At 47.4% G+C, this 16,044-nt stretch overlaps 1 protein-coding gene and 2 pseudogenes across 2 annotated transcripts in view; all 3 read left to right on the forward strand.

Moving 5' to 3' along the window:
* RASGEF1C (RasGEF domain family member 1C) overlaps window positions 1–16,044 on the forward strand; it is a 129,154-nt gene that overhangs the window by 53,573 nt on the left and 59,537 nt on the right.
* LOC132345828 (large ribosomal subunit protein eL21-like) lies at window positions 3,797–4,676 on the forward strand (annotated as a pseudogene).
* On the forward strand, window positions 7,775–10,924 carry LOC100848388 (zinc finger CCHC domain-containing protein 9-like; annotated as a pseudogene).

Consider the following 16,044-nt stretch of genomic DNA (forward strand, 5'->3'; position numbering starts at 1 on the left):
TCCTGTCCCAAGAATTGTCTGGTGGCCCACCCCAGTGAAGTGCCTACTCATGGATCTATTCCTAAGTCTGGGGGTGGCATGCCCTGAGTGGTTGTGCCCAAATCACACACCCATCCCAAAGCACTGTAGGGAAAGCTAGTTCCTACCCCAAGTAGCCACTGGGGCCACATGCCCTTGATACCACAGGCAAGAAAGGACAGAGTGGTCTCTGTTGCCATAAGGAGGAATAGATGCTGAGTAGGCAGAAGCCACAGAGGCCCGTGACCTTGGGCCGCTGTAGCAGAGCCAGGTCTTGGTGTGGACAAGAAGTAATCTAGGTGCTTCATCTCACTTTCCAAAATGCCCTCGCCTCACTTAGTCCTGGAACCACTGTGGCCTGGCCAGAGGGACTTTGCAGACCCTCACCTGAGGGCCCTTGCTGGGGCTGCTGGGACTGAGAGGAGGCTAGAAATGGAGCCAGTTAGCAGGCTGCTTCCTTAGAGAAACTGTTCTCTATGGAAACTCCCGTTGTTCTGTGGCCGTTGTTAAGTAGCTCCCATTGTTCTGTGGCCTTTAGGCTAGCATCCCCCTCCCTGCCCCTCTGCCAGCCACTCCTTTCTCTCGCTGAGTCTCACCCCCACATCTCAGTCACCCACATGCTGTCAAAGTTGTCATCCCTGGAAGCCCCCGTTCTGTGTAGCCCCCACCTCCAGGACCAGAGAGGGCCAGGAGGGTGCTCAGATGGGCCTGGCCTGGACAGCTACCATTGCCAAAGCACTGATGTTTTCGGAGTGTCTTTGTGGCGGAGTCTTTCTGAAGTGTTAGTCCCAGAAGTGCCTGTCCCCTGAGCAGCAGGGCCCATCTGCACAAGCAGTGATTCCTCCCAGCCTTATCCTGGCGAGTCTTGGAGGTGTGACATGGGGTGCCTGGGCTGGCCTGGCAGCCCGCACAAAGCCTGGACTTTGTTGTCCCGATGACACGACTGATAGCCAGCCGCCTGGGCCAAGATGAAAGTAGCACTCAGCATGGCTGGACGGCCCTCCATGGACTGGAGCCCACGTGGAACGTGTACCTAGGCGAGGGCATGGCCTGCGTGGCCTCTGCCTCAGGGGCCACCTGCTGCTGGAGGTTGTGCCCAGCTGAGGTCCCTGTGGGTCTCAGGCATGTCAAGGAAGCAGCTTGGTTCACCTAAGAGACTCCGAGACTGGAGGACCTATAATCCACCTCAGCGCCAACTGTTGTCTTCAGGGGCCAGCAATGCCGAGGACTAACTGCAATACATTTATTCACTCTTGAGTCACTCCAGCAATGCTGAGCACTGACCGCCATAACATTATTCACTCTTCAGTCACTGACACGTGTCAGCATGTTTATTTGAACACATTTTAAAAAGCACATGGCCAGCACATTAGACCCATGAGTTCATAGATACTATCATTAAGAATGATACTAATTTTAAAATGTGAATTGATATGAAAAACATGACTAAGTGAATAGCTGTGCAGAGAGTCGTCAGGCCTGGAAACATGAAAATGATCCTGGAATGTGTCATTCAAAAAACACTGGAGTGAAGGGTTTCATGTCCTGAAGGCCCTGAGCCTGGTTCTTGGAGGGATGCAGGGGGCTGCACAGAGCAGGTGTGCAGAGGACCGGTGTGCACAGGGGAGCCTCACCCTTGTCACCATTCTGATGCCTGGCATTAGGTGTCCCCAGCCCTGTGAAGACTTCTCCTGGTGGCTGCCCTCACTTCTTCACACTCCGCCTTGGCGATTCCTTGCACTGATACATGTGACCCAGGGCCCAGAGTGGAGGAGGTGGCATGAGCTGGGTTCTGGGTCACACACTATGTCCTGGCCTGGCTCCCCCAACTCCCCACACTGCAGTGCACAAGTCACTCAACCAGGGTCGCCTCAAATGAAACAGGGAGGATAAGAGCAGCAGCATGGTTGGACGCAAAGGTTTGAGGGAAGAGGTAACCGTATCTGGGCTGTGAGTTTGTTTGGCACGAGGCAGCTGATTCACACCAGTGTCTTCCTGTCCACAAGTGAGGTGGTGCACTGTATGCACTTTATTAGGAAGCTCTGAGGTGGGTGGGCCTTGCCCAAGGGCTCTTGGATGGGTGACAGTTGGAGGGTCCCCACCTCTGGGACTCCTCTAGGTGGAGGATTTGGCTGCTTGGGCATCAGAACCACCTGGGCTGTCCACAAGCTGGCATGAGACCTCGGCATCTGCATTTTCCAGGAATGCACCTCCAATTGACAACCAGCCTTCCCCAGATGCTGAGGGCAGGGACAGATGTTCAGTGCTCACATCTGATCAGGATGACCCTACCCTCAGGGTGTGGTGTTGAAGAAGACTCTTGAGAGTCCCTTGGACTGCAAGGAGATCCAACCAGTCCATCCTAAAGGGAATCAGTCCTGAATATTCATTGTAAGGACTGATGCTGAAGCTGAAGCTCCAATGCTTTGGCCACGTGATGCAAAGAACTGACTCATTTGAAAAGACCCTGCTGCTGGGAAAGATTGAAGGCAGGAGGAGAAGGGGATGACAGAGGATGAGATGGTTGGATGGCATCACTAACTCAATGGACATGAGTTTGAGCAAGCTCCAGGAGTTGGTGATGGACAGGGAAGCCTGGTGTGCTGCGGTCCACGGGGTCTCAAAGAGTTGGACACAACTGAGCAACTGAACTGAACAGAACTGAACCCCCAGTGTGAGAGGTTTCAGCTTTAGAGGCAGAGGCTCACTGGCTTTTGCAAAGGTGGCCATGCCCAAGTGGTATCTTCACACAGGACTCAAGTTCTAACACCACTGCCTCCCTGACTGTCTTTTAGGACAGTGGCTGGGGAGGCCCTGCTCTCCATGGACGCCCAGTGCTGGCCGTGTGCACTGGGCCAGCCTCTACTGCCTGTGACCTCAGTAGCCCCCGCATCCGGCCTGGGCCTTTCCTTACACAAGCTGCCTGGGTCTCTGCATGGAGAACCTCTCAAGTCAGAATCCGTCATGGCTGTGGGCTACCCCAGACCATTTCAGAAGCCAATAAAAGCCCAATATTAGTTTGAATCCCACTCAGTCAAACTAGGTGACCTAACACAGGTCAGGCCCTCTCTCTGAGCCTCAGTTTCCCCTTCTGTGACAACCATAAGACCCCTTCTATGTCCCCCTGCAGGTGACAATCAAACTGCTTTTCAGCAATCCTAGAGGGAACAAGATTCACAGTCGCATTTGTGCACATGCTACAAGGTGCTGGCCGTGGATGAGGGCCCCACAAGTCCAGAGGCTGTGGCACAGGCCAGGACTGACCCAGAATGCCCAGTGAAGCCGCTGGTTTGGGCCTCAGATACACTCACACATCCTCCCAGCTTCTCTGACAAGAGCCTTTTCTCTGTCTACTCACGACTCCTGAGAGAAGCCAGAGAAAAACAGTATGTTTCTTTGTTTTATTATAACAAGGATGACTTCATCTTCCCTCATTTTCCCAGAAAAGACAACAACGAATTTGTTAAAGTTCAGCTGTGAGAACTTCCTCTTATAGCAGGAATGAGGGGTATTTAAAAGCAGCTTCTTGCTTCCTGGAGCTATTTGCAGCTGAGTGGCCCTGCTTGCTGTCGCCTGGGCCCTCCTGCTCCAGTGCTGCCATCCATCTGCGGGGCGAGGGGGCTGCAGCACGTTCACCTGCCCAGTGCTCTGGGACCATCCCATGGGTTTTAATTACTTCCTTCAGATTTCCAAATTCAGGGAGAAATGAAATTATTTCTCTGTCCATTAAGATCTTTCCTGCCTTTCGGCTGGAACCACCATCTTCCAGTAATTTGCCAAAATGAGCAACGCAAAGAGGAAGAGGAGGGACACCTGCTGAATGACCTCTGGACCTTTTAGAAAATGTGGGGTTGTTCCTTTGGCCACATACATGTGCATCTACCAGAAGGGTGATATTGTGGCTATCAAGGCAATCAGTACTGTTCAAGAAGGAATGCCCCACAAATGTTGCCATGGCAAAAGTGGATGAGTCTGCAGCGTTACTCAGCATGCTGTTGGGATCATTGTAAGCAAACAAGTTAAGGGCAAGATTCTTGCCAAGAGAATTAATGTGTGTATTGAGCATATTAAGGACTCTAACAGCCAAGATAGCTTCCTGAAATGTGTGAAGGAAAATGATCAGAAAAAGAAGGAAGTCAAAGAAAAAGGGCCTTGGGTTCAGCTGAAGCACCAGCCTGCTCCACCCAAAGAAGCACACTGCTTGAGGACGAATGGGAAGGAGCCTGAACTCCTGGGGCTGATTCCTACGAATCCATGGCATGTGGGTATAAAAATAAAGACCTAGACCATATGAATGTTTCTCTTAATTGAGTAGAGGTGTTGTGTCCCTTCCCCAAGGAAATGCTTAACACATTTTAATTGTGTCCAAATTCAGTGGGTGGTGCGTTTTTAAATTTAGTGTTTTTTCTTCCTAAAAGATGTAAGATAGCTTGGTGTTCAAGCTAATAAACTACTGTATCTATCTATCTATCTATCTTTCCAGACCCCTGACAGACGTCTCTAGCTAGGAGCAAACATCCTAGGGAGCGATGTCTGTGTGACCCCCAGGGAGGTGCAGCCAGTGCAAGGGTCTGGTCTCTGGTCTCTTAGAACACCAGGTCCCCTGAGGCACCCGAATGCCAGTGACCACAGAGGGCTTAATCAGGCCAGCCAGATGATGGGGACAGCAAGCTGGTGGCCTCCCTGAGTAGAGGGACAAGTGCCAGGAAGGAATGGAGGCTTGATGTGGCTGGCTCTTCTGAGCTCTTAAGTAAAGGCAGAAATGCTGATTCTCATGAAAACCCTTGTGTAAATAAGGTCAGCAGATCCACCATTTACAGGGGCGGGACACCTGGACCCCTGCTTGTCAACCTCTTGATTTACCTGGAGTGACCATTGTGGATGCACTTGGCAACTGCCCGCCTGGATCCATATGAGGGACAGAAGTGAACTGCGCCCTCCCTGGCCATGAATGAGTAGGTGAGAGAGCCACACAGGGACCACAGGCCTTGCCCAGGGACAAATTGCCCAGAGGACTGTGTGAACGGCATGGGATCCCAGAAAGGGAGCTGTGGCCATTAGCAGGGCCGAGGGGATTGAGTCAGGCTCCCTGGAGGAGAGGACAGCAGGTTGAACTTCAGCCTCTGCCATCCAGGAAGAGAGTACAGCAGTGCAGAGGCCTGGAGGCAGGGAGGGTCCAGAGAGGCAGAACGGAATGTTGGTGGGCAGGTGGGAGGGCCATAGGGCAAGAGGCCACACAAGTGGGGAGGAGATCCAGGTGGGCTCCAGCTCCCGGGAGGTGGGGGGAGCCTGGTAGGGATTCTGGAGAAGGGAGATTGTGGACCTAGTTCTTTTCAGGCTGGGGCAGGAAGTCCCTGGCTGAGCTTGATGGGAGGGTCTGAGGGGAGTCAGTGGGCAGCAGCGCCTGTGAGTTTTGCACACCCTAGACTGTTCTAACTGCTGGGGATCCCTACACCTCCATGCCCCCACTTCCTCAACCACCTCGTGATTCCTGGGCCCTGATCAAGACAGCTTAAGGTGCACTTGGCTAGCTCAGAGAGGCCTGAGCTCAGAGAAAGGCCAGATAACCCAAGTGGCAGTGTAAGGCTAGGCAGCCGGGGCAGTTCCTGCCTGAAGGAGGCATAGAAGCAAGCCGGTGCAACCTCCTGGCCAGGAGCCTGAGTGCCTCTCATCACAGAGTGGGCAGCACTATGCCAACAGAGCAGTGACTCTACTTCTGACCCCAGTAGATCCACCAAGGGGGGCTATTATGAGCCCACTTTATAGACGTGGGAACTGAGGCTCATACAGGTGAGGAGGCTGTTCCACTACCAGGCAGTGAGGAAGACCCCCTCCCTGCTCCATGTAGCCCACGGAGCTCATCACCAAGCCTCCCAGGCTTGCCTCCCCAGATACTGAAACAAATCCCAGAAGCCACAGGGATAAAAAATAAAGCTTTTATTTTTGCCGACTGTTTGCTGTCTTGGAAAATGCCTGAGAGGCGTTTGTGAAGAGGTGTGGGTGACTCATGCAGAACGTGGAGATGCGATTAGCTATTTTTGCTTCAGACTCCAAAGACAGATGGGCAGCATCCCTGAGGGTATGCAGGCAGTGGGGGCTGACCCTCAGCAGGGAGGCAGGGCAGTGGTTGCCATGCACACTGGCCTAGGCAGTCCCAATGTTGTCAGCTTTGATGAAAGCAAATCCGTCAGCCCAGAAGGCTGGCTCGGGGTTTGCTGGGGTGTTGTCATCGCCAGGGTTATGTTGGGTTCCAAGGCCACAGGAGGTGGGGACCGTGGTCCATGTTGATGTCCCCTTCCTTCCAGTCTACAGTGTCTGCATGTGAGGTTCCTCCTGCCCTGCCGCCTCCAGGTGAGCAGGCACCAGGCCTGGGACCTCATAAATGCTCACACCTTCCAGATTCACCTGAGGCCTGCCTTCAGGGCTCAGCTGTGGAAGCTGAAAGTCCCAGGCTCTGTCATCACATTCGAGACTCAGGCCTGATAATGAGGAAGCCACAAACTTAAACTGAGAGTGGTTTACTCCTCTGTTGCTGATGGGGTCCTCCCTCCCTAAGGAGGTTCTGGCAGTGGGGATCCCACTCCTGGGCTGGAGGGGGGCCCCAGGATGCCTGGAATGGGGAGCCATGGCCTGGGTCTCACCATGTGGCCCCTGAACCTGGAACCGGGGCCGTGGCTTCCAACTTGGTCTGTCTCCAACTCTCTGGGGCTCAGATAGCTCAGATGGTAAAAAAAATCTGCCTGCAATGTGGGAGACCTGGGTTTCATCCCTGGGTTGGGAAGATGCCCTGGAGGAGGGCCTGGCAACCCACTCTAGTATTCTTGCCTGGAGAATCCCATGGACAGAGGAGCCTGGTGGGCTACGGTCCTTGGGGTCACAGAGAGTTGGACACAGCTGAGCAACTAAGTACCAATTCTCTGGGACTCAAGGGCCCTGATTTGGAACGGCTCTATAGTGCTTACAAGAGCCCCTGCCCTCCAGGCTCTAACTGGGCAGGGCCCACAAAAGGGTCGTCCCAACCCCACCCACTCACTAGAGACAGACACACACCTCACAACCTGCGGTGAGGAGGGGCCGAGAGCAGGGGGCCACCTCAGGGCTGCTTCCACAGCTCCCACCACACTCGGGACTCAGGCCTGATGAGGAGGAGAACAAGAGAGGGACGTGAGCGGCTGCCAGTGCAGCCCTTGGCTGAAGCACAGACAGTGGCTCGGCTGAGGCCTGGGACCAGGAGAGCCATCAGGAGGCTCAGCGGGAGAAAAACCTGGGCACGGCTGACTCTGGTCGATCACAGGGGGGTGGGGAGCCTCCCCGGATGGTTGCTCCCACAGATCCCAGGCGGGGCCCAGGCCAGGACAGGCAGGGCTGTGCCTCTCAGCTGGCTGGCAGGGGTTGGGAGAAGACTCAGCTGAAGAACAGCTAGCGCTTTCATTCCTGTGTCCTCGATTCACACATCTCAGTGACAAATGTGTTTTTCACACAGTCTTGAAATTCATTGTCTGTGGTAAATAAGACCCTTGTTTCCCCTCACAGAACGAGCCACTCTACTCCCTGGCAGCTGTCGCCTGGCAGGCCAGCCCCACGGGGCAGTACGGTCACCACTGGTAGCCTTGGCCACTGGCCAGGCACCCCTGAGCACTTTCTCTGCCCTCCTCTGTCTGCTGTTGCACCAGTCACCTCCTCGTGGCTGTTGTTTGTTCATTCATTCATTCCTTTATTTAGCCCTTCAGCAAGTGCTAGGTGAGCCCTGTTCCAGATGTCGGTGGTACAGCCTTGAGTAGGGCTGGCAAAGCCATACCCTCAAGAACTCATGGTCACATGGGGAGAACAGGGGCCAAGCAAGTAAATAAGATACAACTTCATGCCACAGGAATATGAAATGAGGAGGAAATGGCAACCAACTCCAGTATTCTTCCCTGAAAAATACAAAAGACAGAGGAGCCTGGTGGGCTACAGTCCATGGGATCTCAAAGAGTCGGACACGAGTGAATGACTAAGCACAGAACCAGTGTGGAGAATGACTGGGCAGTGAATACCATGTGAACCTGTGGTCAGAGAAGGCTTTGATAGGGGATAAGAGGGAAGCAGCCAGGTGAAGACCTGGGGGAAGGGTGTTCCCAGTGAGGGAAGCACAGAGCCCTGAGGTAGGAATAAGTGTAGTGTATGTAAGGAAAGGATTTGGGCGAGGTTGGAGAGGTGAGCTTGGAGCCCAGTTGGTGGGACTTCACAGTCCATGAAAAGGACTTTAGAGGAGGTCCAGCCATTCCATGGGGTGTAATCAGAGATGGTTCTGATCAAGTTCCAGTGCTGCACTGGGCACGGTCACTCCCAACCTCTCCATGCTTATGTGGGCTTATCATCTGCACTGTGTTTGGGGGGAAACTCAGGCTCAGGGCCCACATACCCACCTGCCAACAGCTTCTCCTGTCCCAGCCTACCAGCCCTTCCCAAGTCTGTCTCTATAACCCCAGCTGCTCAGAGGACCCTTTCTTTACTCAGCTCCTCTTGTGGCCACCTCCAAATGCATTGGACCTAGCCCCCTGTCTACTGCATTTCTGAAGGCTTCTTCTAGGAGGCAACACTGCAGCTGGATCTTCAAAATGAACAGAAGGGTCTTCTAAAATGGAAGAAACATTGAAAACTTGACTCAGTGGTTAGAGTGTGGATACATATGTGGGGCACAGCAGGCAGGCATTACTGGAGTAGTCTTGCTTACAATTTTTCTAATAAAAACTCGTTTATTAAAATGAAAATATTCTGTAATGAAATTTTACATTTCTATCAGAATCACCATTATCACTTCCCACAACTTGAAAGTTTCCATGTAATGAAAACATGCAATGTTAATGTAATGAAAACAAACATTATTGATTTTTAAAAAGAATAAAACTACAAAAATATAAACACCAACATTTAGGTTGTAGGATCATGTAAGTATACTCCATTCTGTCTCTCCCACTGACTGCAGCTTAAAATCAAACAGGATGCAGGGAGTAGCTACTTTGAAAACTAAGTAATAACAGGCAGATTGGAGAAGAAAATCATAATTTGAAGTACCACCTAATTGTCAGTGAGCTTACCATTTTTCCTCCGCTTGTGTTCCCCGTCTAAACTCAGGGCAGCCTGAAAACTAAAAGGGACATCAACAGTGACACAGAGAGCTTCGGGAGACATCTGCTGATTCTGGCTCAAGGAGCAAGTGAGCGGTCTCCTAGAGAGAGTAGGAAACTACATTTAAAAACATCTTTCCTGTGCTTTTATACTCCAGCTCACAAGCAATTCCACAACAGCATTTCATGGACCCTGCAAGAACCTAAAACTCTGAGGTAGGGGAGCCTTTCTCTCTGAACAGATGCATTATTGCCAAACTGAAGGCAGGATGAACATGGCACTTTTCTTTCTCTTTTGTCCTCCCATCGTTTAGCCCTAGATTCAGGCATAGTCATGGGAAGTGCATAGCAGAACTGGGAAAGTTGGGTAAGCAAAGCCTTGGCTTTCTGGCTTGAAGACCAAAAAAGGGAGCCCCAGGAGAGAGGAGGTCAGGAAAGCTACCTCATAAAGTTTTTTATTAACTTCTGGGCTAATGCCCAAGCTGCACAGTTTGGGATCTGACCCTAAAGAGTACATCATAGGTTTTGAACTTCCAGATGTACAAGCTGGATTTAGAAAAGGCAAAGGAGCCAGAGATCAAATTGCCAACATCCATTGGATCATAGAAAAAGCAAGAGAATTCCAGAAAAACATTAGCTTCATTGACTATGCAAAAGCCTTTGACTATGTGGATCACAACAAACTGTGGAAAGTTCTTAAAGAGATGGGAATATCAGGCCACTTTACCTGCCTCCTAAGAAATCTGTATGCAGGTCAAGAAGCAACAGTTAGAACTGGACATGGAGGTGCCACCACCACAGGGGCACGTGTTTCTCTGGCCTGGTAACTCTGCTGCTCTGGAGGATTCTTGTGTGATTGATAAACCTCTGATGAAGCCCTGCCAGATGGGCATGAGTTATTACCACACAGAACAAAAGACTCTTCTCTACAACATTATGGGAGAACATGAAGAAGGGGTCCTTTGAGGGACAAAGCCAAAACCTTCCAAAGAGTAAACAACTTGAAGCCAATAGGCTGTGCCTTAAAAATTATGCATCCCAAGCAAAACACAAAAAGAATAAAAAGAAAAGGGAGTATTTAAATGAAGGTGTGAATGGATTAATGGAATATCTAAGACAAAACTCACAGACGGTTCACATGGTGAGATGATAGCAACAGTCTGGAAGCAAGGGAAAAAATTGTAGTTGCCTTAAAGAAAGACAGTTGCTGGGAAGGAAGACGATTAAAAAGACAAGCAGCAAAGAAAAATGCAATATGTTTCCATTGTAGACAGCTGGCCATGGGATTGCAGATTGCCCTGCTGCCCTTGAGAATCAAGAAATGGGCACTGGAATATGTTACTGGTGTGGATCCACAAGTGCAAGGTTAAACTAGACCCAGCTCTTGGTGAACTTCCTTTTGCAAAATGTTTTGTTTGTGGGGAAATGGGACATCTGTCCAGATCTTGTCCTGATAATCCCAAAGGACTCTATGCCGATGGTGGTGGCTGCAGACTATGTGGCTCTGTGGAACATTTGAAGAAAGATTGTCCTAAAATTCAGATCAAATGGTCACAGTTGGTCACTGGGGCAAAAAGAATAAGTGCGGACTATGAAGAAATTTTGGATGTGCCTAAACCACAGAAACCCAAAACAAACGTACCTAAAGTTGGTAACTTTTGATGATTAGTACTACTGTTTGTTCAACATTCTGAACTGGGCCTACTTCACAAGTTAGAGCTGGACTGCCCCTTGGAGGCCTGTATTGTATATATCAGTATAATTCAAGTATGGCCAAACCAGTTCCTGAGTTCAGTCCATCAAAGAGCTGGAGAAAATCACTGAAAAAAGTATAAGATGTTTAAAATGGATTTTCTAAAAGAATATATTTTTGACCAGTAGAACTTAGGTACACCTAAGTGGCTATATACCCAATTATACATCTTTTTTTGTAATCATCTTTTTCTTAAAAACAAAAATATACATTAATATAAACTATCCTTAAACATAGGATAACTGCTTTGCATTTGGAATTGCATTTGTGGCCCTATTATTTTCTTGGTTCAAATTATCTATTTATTATTATGTTAGAATTTTATTTACACTTGCCACAAATGTATTATTTTTAAAATATTAAATAAAAACTCATTTTCTATTAAAAAATGGACATGGAACAATGGACTGGTTCAAAGTCGGAAAAGAGTACATCAAGGCTGTATATTGTCACCCTGGTTATTTAACTTACATACAGAGTACATCATGCAAAATGCCGGGCTGGATGAAGCACAAGCTGGAATCAAGATTGCCATGAGAAATATCAATAACCTCAAATAAGCAGATAATACCACTCTAATGGCAGAAAACAAAGAGGAATTAAAGAGCATCTTGAAGGTGCAAGAGGAGTGAAAAACCTAAAATAGCATTCAGAAAACTAAGATCATGGCATCTGGTCCCATCACTTCATGGCAAATAGATGGGGGAAAAATGGAAACAGTGGCAGGTTTTATTTTGGGGGGCCCCAAAACCACTGCAGATTGAGTGCAGCCATGAAATTAAAAGATGCTTGCTCCTTGGAAGAAAAGCTATGACAAACCTAGTTCAGTTCAGTTCAGTCGCTCAGTCATGTCTTTGCAACCTCTTTGCAACCTCATGGACTGCAGCACGCCAGGCCTCCCTGTCCATCACCAACTCCTGGAGTTTACTCAAACTCATGTGCATCAAGTTGGTGATGCCATCCAACCATCTCATCCTCTGTCATTCCCTTCTCCTCCTGCCTTCAATCTTTCCCAGCATCAGGGTCTTCTCAAATGACTCAGGTGACCAAAGTATTGGAGTTTCAGCTTCAGTATCAGTCTTTCCAATAAATATTCAGGACTGATTTCCTTTAGAATGGACTGGTTGGATCTCCTAGCTGTCCAAGGGACTCTCCAGAGTTTTCTCCGATACCACAGTTCAAAAACATCAGTTCTACGGTGCTCAGCTTTCTTTATAGTCCAACTCTCACATCCAGACATGACTACCGGAAAAAACCATAGCTTTGACTAGAAAGACTTCTGTTGGCAAAGAAATGTCTCTGCTTTTTAATAAGCTGTCTAGTTTGGTCATAGCTTTTCTCCCAAGGAGCAAGCATCTTTTCATTTCATGGCTGCAGTCATCATCTGGTGATTTTGGAGCCCCCAAAAATAAAGTCTGTCACTGTTTCCCCATCTATTTGCCATGAAGTAATGGGACCAGGAGAAGGAAATGGCAACCCATTCCAGTATTCTTGCCTAGAGGATCCTGTGGACAGATGAGCCTGGTAGGCTGCTGTCCATAAGGTTGCACAGAGTTAGACACAACTGAAGCGACTTAGCATGCATGCATGCATTGGAGAAGGAAATGAAAACCCACTCTAGTATTCTTGCCTGGAGAATTCCAGGGACAGAGGAGCCTGGTGGGCTGCCATCTATGGGGTCGCACAGAGTTGGACACGACTGAAGTGACTTAGCAGCTTAGCGGCAATGGGACCAGATGACAAACCTAGACAGCATATTAAAAAGCAGAGACATCACTTTGCCAACAAAGGTCTGTATAGTCAAAGCTATGGTTTTTCCAGTAGTCATGTACAGATAGGAGAGTTGGACCTTAAACAAAGCTGAGTGCCAAAGAATTGATGTTTTCAGACTGTGGTATTGGAGAAGACTCTTGAGAGTCCCTTGGACTGCAAGGAGATCAAACAAGTCAATCCTAAAGGAAATCAACCCTAAATATTCAATAGAAGTACTGACGCTAAAGCTGAAGCTCCAATACTTTGGCCACCTGATGTGAAGAACTGACTCACTGGGAAGGACCCTGATGCTGGGAAAGATTGAGGGCAGGAAGAGAAGGGGGAGACAGAGGATGAAATGGTTGGATGGCATCACCAATTCAATAGACATGAGTTTGAGCAAACTCCTGGAGATAGTGAAGGATATGGAGGCCTGGCATGCTATAGTCCATGGGGTTGCAAAGAGTTGGACATGACTTAGAAACTGAACAGCAACAAACCAAAGTACAAAATAGACTGCTGTCCATGTCTCAGATTAGCTGCTGCATGGCACACAAATTTGAACATCAACTTAATGGCTTTGAAAATAAAACTAACATTAAAACCACAACCCCATCAGCTTTAGGAAAAAGCCCCTCTGAATCAATTGCCTGTCAAAACAATAACATACATATTCTCCACGGGATTTTTAAAAGAATCAGAATTTGTAAACGTAGTATTCAAAATGTCAATAACACCATCCAAAATTATTTACCTGTGAAGAACTAGGAAATCTCAACTCACATGAGAAAAGATAGTGAATAGATGCCAATGCTAAGATAAAACCTAGCAAACTCATATTATCTGACAAAGACTTTAAGCCAGCTATTGTAAAAAATGCTCCAACAAGTAAGGGGAAACACTTCTGAAACAAATAGAAAGATAGACTATATCAGCAAAGAAATAAGAGATATAAAAGAACCAAATGGAAATCTTAGAACTGAAAAAAATAACAATAATCCAAATCTAACAGAACTGGAAATGAGAGGGAAAATGATCAGTGATATTGAAGGTAGTTTGGTAGAAATTATCCAGTCTGAACAATGGAGAGAAATTGAAAGAAAAATTAACAGAGCTTCAGGCACCTCTAGAATAACAGCAGAAGTCTAACACTTATGTCACTAGAGTCCCAAAAGGATAGGAGAAAAAGTTTAATTCAGAAGAAGTGTTTGAAGAAACAATGGCTTAAAGCATCTCAATTTAATCAAAGATATTGTCACCCTGCTTATTTAACTTATATGCAGAGTACATCATGAGAAACGCTGGACTGGAAGAAACACAAGCTGGAATCAAGATTGCCGGGAGAAATATCAATAACCTCAGCTATGCAGATGACACCACCCTTATGGCAGAAAGTGAAGAGGAACTCAAAAGCCTCTTGATGAAAGTGAAAGAGGAGAGTGAAAAAGTTGGCTTAAAGCTCAACATTCAGAAAACGAAAATCATGGCGTCTTGTCCCATCACTTCATGGGAAATAGATGGAGAAACAGTGGAAACACTGTCAGACTTTATTTTTCTGGGCTCCAAAATCACTGCAGATGGTGACTGCAGCCATGAAATTAAAAGACGCTTACTCCTTGGAAGGAAAGTTATGACCAACCTAGATAGCATATTGAAAATCAGAGACATTACTTTGCCAACAAAGGTTCATCTAGTCAAGGCTATGGTTTTTCCTGTGGTCATGTATGGATGTGAGAGTTGGACTGTAAAGAAGGCTGAGCACCAAAGAATTGATGCTTTTGAACTGTGGTGTTGGAGAAGACTCTTGAGAGTCTCTTGGACTGCAAGGAGATCCAACCAGTCCATTCTGAAGGAGATCAGCCCTGGGATTTCTTTGGAAGGAATGATGCTAAAGCTGAAACTCCAGTACTTTGGCCACCTCATGCGAAGAGTTGACTCATTGGAAAAGACTCTAATACTGGGAGGGATTGAGGGCAGGAGGAGAAGGGGACGACAGAGGATGAGATGGCTGGATGGCATCACTGACTCAATGGACATGAGTCTGGGTGAACTCTGGGAGTTGGTGATTGACAGGGAGGCCTGGCGTGCTACGATTCATGGGGTCGCAAAGAGTCAGACACAACTGAGCGAATGAATTGAACTGAACTGAATAGATCCACATATTCACGAACCCCAAAACAAGGTATAATCCAAACAGAATAAAACACAAAGGAACTCGTGCCCAGATACATCATAATCAAACCAGTGAAAAATAAACACCAAGAAAAAATCTTAAGAGCTACCAGGAGAAATGATGCTTTACTTACAAGTGAAGAATGTATCAAATGATTGTAGCTTTCTCATTAGAAACCAAAGAGGTCAGAAATAGTTGAAACAACATTTTTTAACATGCTGAAAGAAAAGAACTGTTAACCCACAGTTCTAGAGCCATTGAAAAAGTCATTCAGGAATGAAGATGTTATAAGAAACACTCAGGTGAAAGAAAACTAAGAATTTATTGCCAACAGACCTGCTCTTTTGCATTGTTAAAGGAAGGTGCCCTGGTAGAAAGGAAATGATGCCAGGACACTTAAAACATCAGGAATGAGGAAGGGTAATAGAAATGATAAATATCTATATAAATACAACAGACTATTCTCCCTTTGAATTTTTAACGTGTGTTCGATGGTTGAAAACAAAGATGATAGCATTGTCAGATGAGGTTTTCAGTGTGTGTAGATGTAACACATGAGATGCTTAAAATATAGAGGAGAGCGGGTAAAGCACCCTAATGGTGGCTAAGTTTTTTCTGTTTCACTTGAAGTGGTGAAAAATATTAATTCTAAATAGACTATGAAATGTACATACAAACATACTTCATTTTCTTGCACTTTGCAGATGTTTCATTTTTTACTAATTGAAGGTTTGTGGCAACTCTGTGTTGACTTAAAAAAAGATAGTCACAACCTAAAAGTTAAGAGTTATGTTTTATTCAGTGGGAATTTTTAGGACTTCAAGCCTGGGAGACAGCATCTCAAGTTTCAAGTCACCCTAAGAGAGCTGCTCCAAGGAGGCAGTAGGTGAGGGGGAGGAGCCAGGTTAAATAGAAGTTTGCAACAAGGGGAAGGTAATCTGAACAGTAAACGGTTGTTGTTAACTAAGGAAAACCAGATATCTCAAGAAATTTAGCACTTTTCTGTATATGGGAAGATGCAAGAGTCTGGGCTCACTGCAATCATTCACTTCATGTGCATCTCAACTATCTGGGGCCAATTTTTCAGCGCAGATCACAGGTATTGTTCCACAGGTGGTGTTCTTCCTGTTTGCCCTGGAGAGCTGGAATCGCTGATGACTGTGACATTCTTGTTTATTAATGCGGCAGGAAATACTCCATTTCTACCCAACAGCCTTGCCCACTTTGTGTCTCTGTGT

This window comes from Bos taurus, chromosome 7, assembly GCF_002263795.3.
Source record: "Bos taurus isolate L1 Dominette 01449 registration number 42190680 breed Hereford chromosome 7, ARS-UCD2.0, whole genome shotgun sequence".
In the NCBI taxonomy this organism is placed as follows: domain Eukaryota; kingdom Metazoa; phylum Chordata; class Mammalia; order Artiodactyla; family Bovidae; genus Bos; species Bos taurus.